Genomic DNA, 6942 nt, shown 5'->3' on the forward strand with positions numbered 1-6942 from the left:
GAGGTGTTCCGCTGAAAGACGGTGTGAATGTCCGACCATAGTTGGTAAAAAGCGGGTAAGAAAAGGTTCGAATGCCCGAATATATACCATCAAAAGCGGAAGCGGAGGTGTTCGGCTGTAAGAAGTTGTGAACGTCCGACCAAAGTTTGTAAAAAGCAGTTAAGAAAAGGTTCGAATATCCAACCAAACATAATAAAAAGTGGGAGCAGAGCTGTTCGACTGCAAGTAGGTGTGAATGTCCAGCCATAATTCCTGAAAAATGGGTAAGAAAAGGTGCGAATGCCCAACCATACATCATCAAAAGAAGAAGTGGATGTGTTCTGCTACAAGAAGGTTTGAATGTCCGACCATAGTTTGTAAAAAGTGGGTAAGAAAAAGTTCGAATGCCCGAACATACACCATCAAAAGAGGGAGCGGAGGTGTTCCGCTGTAAGACGGTGTGAATGTCCGACCATAATTGGTAAAAAGCGGGTAAGAAAAGGTTAAAATACCCGACTGTACACAATCAATAGCGGGAGCGGAGTTGTTCAGCTACAAGAAGGTGTGAAAGTCCGACCATGGTTTGTAAAACGCGGGTAAGACAAGGTGCGAATGCCCGACAATGTATGATCAAAAGAGGGAGCGGAGGTGTTCGGCTGCAAGGTCTGAATTTCCAACCGTAATTTGTAAACACCGTTGAAGAAAAGCCTCGAAAGCCCGACTATACACCATCAAAAGCGGGAGCAGAGGTGTTCAGCTGCACACAATCAGGTTTTTGCAAATTATGATCTGACATTCACACATGCTTTTGATGATGTATGGTTGGGCATTCGCACCTTTTTTTACCCATTTTTCAGGAATTATGGGTAGACATTCACACCTTCTTGCAGCTGAACACCTCCTCTCCCGCATATGATCATGTGCGGTTTGATATTCGAAAATTTTCTTTCATGTTTTCTAGCAATTATTGATTGACATTCAGACCTTCTTGCAGCTGAACCCCTCTGCTCCCGCTTTTGATGGTGTATAGTCGGGCTTTCGAGCCTTTTCTTCCCCGGTTTTTACAAATTATGGTTGGACATTCAGACCTTCTTTTAGCCGAAAACCTCTGCTCCCTCTTTTGATCATACATTGTCGGGCATTCGCACCTTTTCTTACCCGCTATTTACAAAAAATGGTCGGCCATTCACACCTTCTTGTAGCCGAACACATTCGCTCCCGCTATTGATTGTGTACAGTCGGGTATTTTAACCAACTACGGTCGGACATTCACACCTTCTTATGGCGGAACACCTCCGCTCCCTCTTTTGATGGTGTATGTTCGGGCATTCGAACCTTTTCTTACCCGCTTTTTACAAACTATGCTCGGACATTCAAACCTTCTTGTAGCCTAACACATCCAGGCCTGCTTTTGATGATGTATGGTTGGGCATTCGCACCTTTTTTTTTACCCATTTTTGAGGAATTATGGGTGGACATTCACACCTTCTTGCAGCTGAACACCTCCTCTCCCACTTATGATCATGTGCGGTTGGATATTCGAAAATTTTCTTTCATGTTTTCTAGCAATTATTGATGGACATTCAGACCTTCTTGCAGCTGAACCCCTCTGCTCCCGCTTTTGATGGTGTATAGTCGGGCTTTCGAGCCTTTTCTTCCCCGGTTTTTACAAATTATGGTTGGACATTCAGACCTTCTTTTAGCCGAAAACCTCCGCTCCCTCTTTTGATCATACATTGTCGGGCATTCGCACCTTTTCTTACCCGCTATTTACAAAAAATGGTCGGCCATTCACACCTTCTTGTAGCCGAACACATTCGCTCCCGCTATTGATTGTGTACAGTCGGGTATTTTAACCAACTACGGTCGGACATTCACACCTTCTTATGGCGGAACACCTCCGCTCCCTCTTTTGATGGTGTATGTTCGGGCATTCGAAACTTTTCTTACCCGCTTTTTACAAACTATGCTCGGACATTCAAACCTTCTTGTAGCCTAACACATCCAGTCCTGCTTTTGATGATGTATGGTTGGGCATTCGCACCTTTTTTTTTACCCATTTTTGAGGAATTATGGGTGGACATTCACACCTTCTTGCAGCTGAACACCTCCGCTCCCGCTTTTGATGGTGTATAGTTGGGCTTCCGAGCCTTTTCTTCCCCGGTTTTTACAAATTATGGTTGGACATTTAGACCTTCTTGCAGCCGAAAACCTCCGTTCCCTCTTTTGATCATACATTGTCGGGCATTCGCACCTTTTCTTACCCGCTTTTTACCAATTATGGTCGGATATTCACACCTTCTTACAGCGAAAAACCTCCGCTCCCTTTTTTGATCATTTATGGTCTGGCAATACTACCTTTTCGTACCCGTTTTTGACTAATTATGGCTGGACATTCACAGCTTCTTGCAGCCGAACACCTCTTCTCCCGCTTTTGATGATGAATGGTCCGGCATTCTTACCTTTTCTAACACATTTTTCAGCAATTATTGTCGGTCATTCACACCTTTCTCATCAGCTTTTTGCAAATTATGATCTGACATTCACACCTACTTGCAGCCGAACAACTCGGCTTCCGCTTTTGATGGTGTATATTTTGGCAATCGAACCTTTTCTTACCCGCTTTTTACCAACTATGGTCGGACATTCACACCTTCTTACAGCGGAACACCTCCGCTCCCTCTTTTGATGGTGTATGTTCTGGCATTCGAACCTTTTCTTACCCACTTTTTACAAACTATGCTCGGACATTCACACCTTCTTACAGCGAAACACCTCCGCTCCCTATTTTGATTGTGTATGTACGGGCATTCGAACCTTTTCTTACCCGCCTTTTACAAACTATGGTCGGACATTCAAACGTTCTTGTGGCCGAACACATCCACTTCTGCTTTTCATGATGTATAGTTGGGCATTCGCACCTTTTCTTACCCATTTTTCAGGAATTATGGGTGGACATTCACACCTACTTGCAGTCGAACAGCTCTGCTCCCACTTTTGATTATGTTTGGTTGGATATTCGAACCTTTTCTTAACTGCTTTTTACAAACTTTGGTCGGACGTTCACAACTTCTTACAGCCGAACACCTCCGCTTCCGCTTTTGATGGTATATATTCGGGCATTCGAACCTTTTCTTACCCGCTTTTTACCAACTATGTTAGGACATTCACACCGTCTTTCAGCGGAACACCTCCGCTCCCTCTTTTGATGGTGTATGTTCAGGCATTCGCACCTTTTCTTACCCGCTTTTTACAAACTATGCTCGGACATTCAAACCTTCTTGTAGCCGAACACATCCACTCTTGCTTTTGTTGATGTATGGTTGGGCATTCGAACCTACTTGTTGCCCGCTTTTCATTAATTATGGGTGGACATTCACACCTCTGCTCCCTGTTTTGATCATGTATGGTTGGACATTCGCACCTTTTCTCACCCGCTTTTTGCAAACTATGGTCGGCCATTCACAGCTTCCTCTCCACCATACTTGTATGGTGGGATATTCACACCCACTTGCATCCGAAGACCTCCGCCCCCACTTTTGTTGATATTTAGTCGGTCATTCACCCCTTACCCGTTTTCTTGCCGCCAAACACCTCTGATCTCGCTTTTGATTATGTAAGATTGGGCATTCAGACCTTGCTTTTCCTGCTTTTCACCAACTATATATATAACATTCACACCTTCTTGCAGTCGAACACTTCCGCTCCACCTTTTAGGTATCTATCACACCTTTTTTTTTCACCGCATTTTATAGATTATGGTTGGAAATTCTCGACCACTCATCCGAAGACCTCTCCTCCCGCTTTTGTTAATATATTTGAACTTTAGTCAGACATTCACACCTACTTGCAGCCGAACACCACCTCTCTAGCTTTTCATGATGTATGGTCCAGCATTCTTACCGTTTCTAACACATTTTTCAGCAATTATGGTAGGACATTCACACCTTCTTGCAGCTGAACACCTCCTCTCCCACTTATGATCATGTGTGGATTGATTTTCGAAAATTTTCTTTCATGTTTTCTAGCAATTAAAAATGGACATTTAGACCTTCTTGCAGCTGAACACCTCCGTTCCCGATTTTGATCATACATTGTCAGGCATTCGCACCTTGTCTTACCCGCTTTTTACAAAATTTAGTCGAACATTCACACCTTTTTGCAGCCGAACACAGTTTTTTGCAGCCGAATTTGGGCATTCGAACCTTTTCATACCCACTTTTTACCAACTATGGTCGGACATTCACACCGTCTTACAGCGGAACACCTCCGCTCCCTCTTTTGATGGTGTATGTTCGGGCATTCGAACCTTTTCTTACCCGCTTTTTACAAACTATGCTCGGACATTCAAACCTTCTTCTAGCCAAACACATCCACTCCTGCTTTTGATGATGTATGGTTGGGCATTCGAACCTACTTGTTGCCCGCTTTTCATTAATTATGGGTGGACATTCACACCTTGTCGCAGCCAAACACACTCCGCTCCCTGTTTTGATCATGTATGGTTGGACATTCGCACCTTTTCTCACCCGCTTTTTGCAAACTATGGTCGGCCATTCACAGCTTCCTCTCCACCATACTTGTATGGTGGGATATTCACACCCACTTGCATCCGAAGACCTCCGCCCCCACTTTTGTTGATATTTAGCCGATCATTCGCACCTTACCCGCTTTTGGCAAACTATGGCCTTCTTGCAGCCAAAAACCTCTGATCTCGCTTTTGATGATGTAAGGTTGGGCATTCAGACCTTGCTTCACCTGCTTTTCACCAAATATAGTCGGACATTCACACCTTCTTGCAGCCGAACACTTCCGCTCCACCTTTTAGTTTTCTATGGGGCATTCACACCTTTTTTTACACCGCATTTTATAAAAACACCACAGGAACACCGTATTGAGGCTTTGTTCTGACCGCTCATTCGGTGTCGCGTTTCTTTCAAGCAATTCTCCTGGTTAGCCCGCACTCGGCTCGCTCCCAGAGCCGTGTTAAAGTCTGCTTCGCATTCACTCTCTTTTCTCAGCAGATTAAAAGAAACTTCCATCCTGCACCGCTGTTTGCTTTTTCACAAGAGCAGAGGAGAGCGCACCGTTCCCAGCGGCACTGCAGTACCGGGTCGATGCTTGGAGTGAACGGAGCAAGCTCCTTTTTCAACTCCTATTGATAAAAATCCATTTAATATGTAGTCCTTGCATAGACATATCACATATTAAACTGATAAGTACAGATACTACACTTGATCTTAGCCAAAAGGCTAGAACCAGAATCATTCTTCAGGAATCCGAAAATAAGCTCTATTTTATGAGTTATGCACGAATTCGGATTCTCCTATAAAACGAATTCCTTAACTCAAACCAAGTTAAGACTGCTTTGTCCTTCATATTTATTCATGTCTAATCAAGTTTCAACGATAAACAACGTTGTACTTTGTAGAATGAGAAAGAACTTCTTCAGCAATAAGCATCTCTCGACATATGACGAAGTACAGATTTTGCTATAAAATGAATTCCTTCTATCAGCCTGACTTAAAACTGTTTGTCCTCCTTATTTATCCACTTCAAATCAAGTTTCAACAAATAAAAAAATGTTGTAGTTTGAGAAAGTACAACTTAATCTTCAGCAATCAGTATAAAAAGAGGTGCAAATGCCAACCATACATACCTAAAAGGTGGTAATCGAGCTGTAGCAGCTTCGGTAAAAGAGTATAAGTTGAAGAGTTTGTGAATAAAGGTGTGCGCACACATAGTGTGCTGTACGAAAATAGGCAGGGAGCAATGCCGGCTGGGGTATATGTTCTTGTATGTTGTCTGACTGTTTGATTTGAATGTGTTGTGTAAGTGTCCTGTTGAATGTTACATGTTTGGGCTTTGACACGCTTCACTGTGGTTGTTAACTGTGTGGTGTGTCCTGAAATGTTATATGTTTGGGCTGTGTGACATGCTTAATGCTTGTCAGTAGCTACCCACTTATTCATATATAGCAACTGACAACATAAGAAGTCCGGACATACTTTGATAGTAGTTGTAGAAGTATCCTTATTGATAATAGATCACTAATTCATAGTGATAGAACAGTAGATGAACAGGTGCTTGCACATGTCTCACGAAAATAAAATGGGTGTATCATTGCTGATGGCAGAGCAATACTGCCAAACTTATGAGTTCTTGTGGCAAACTTGATTCAGTGTCTTGACGTGTATACGCTGTTTCGCTGACTTGATTGTCACAAGAAACAAAGTGTGTTTGATAAGATCCGACCATTTTATTACGGGAGGATCAGTATGTATGGATTCTGATGTGACTGATAAACCCATTCGTATCTTAAGCATAATCTAATACATGAGACAACGCCCTGGCACACGATAAAAAAAAAAAAGAGAGAGAGCGGTTTTGTGTCCCCACAGTCCATAATGTAGAAAAGAGAGAAAAAAGCCTTTCTGATTTGGTGTGTGTGCTCATAGTGCAGAGTGTAGAGAAAAGAAAGCCGTTTTGGTGTCACGGGTGTTGTGACTTACACACACACATTTCTAAATTGAGAAAGGAAATTATTTTAGAGGAAGCACTAGAGTTTAGATCCCACATTTGTTGATAGGCATTCATTTATTTCTTCACTTCTGATGAAGTTTCAACAATAAACAACAAACTTTGTATTATGAGAAAGAACCAGAATCATTCTTCAGGAATCCGAAAATAAGCTCTATTTTATGAGTTATGCACGAATTCGGATTCTCCTATAAAACGAATTCCTTAACTCAAACCAAGTTAAGACTGCTTTGTCCTTCATATTTATTCATGTCTAATCAAGTTTCAACGATAAACAACGTTGTACTTTGTAGAATGAGAAAGAACTTCTTCAGCAATAAGCATCTCTCGACATATGACGAAGTACAGATTTTGCTATAAAATGAATTCCTTCTATCAGCCTGACTTAAAACTGTTTGTCCTCCTTATTTATCCACTTCAAAT

The 6942-nt window shown here is 42.3% G+C and overlaps 1 non-coding gene across 1 annotated transcript; it reads right to left on the reverse strand.

The window, feature by feature from the left end:
• Positions 1 to 5055: 5055 nt before the first annotated feature.
• LOC140276155 (U2 spliceosomal RNA) lies at positions 5056 to 5242 on the reverse strand. The gene has a single exon (XR_011908835.1). It is a non-coding gene; the product is annotated as a U2 spliceosomal RNA (small nuclear RNA).
• Positions 5243 to 6942: the final 1700 nt, after the last annotated feature.

The sequence above is a fragment of the Leuresthes tenuis genome, unplaced genomic scaffold (assembly GCF_036924035.1).
Source record: "Leuresthes tenuis unplaced genomic scaffold, fLeuTen1.0.hap1 SCAF_18, whole genome shotgun sequence".
Classification (NCBI taxonomy): domain Eukaryota; kingdom Metazoa; phylum Chordata; class Actinopteri; order Atheriniformes; family Atherinopsidae; genus Leuresthes; species Leuresthes tenuis.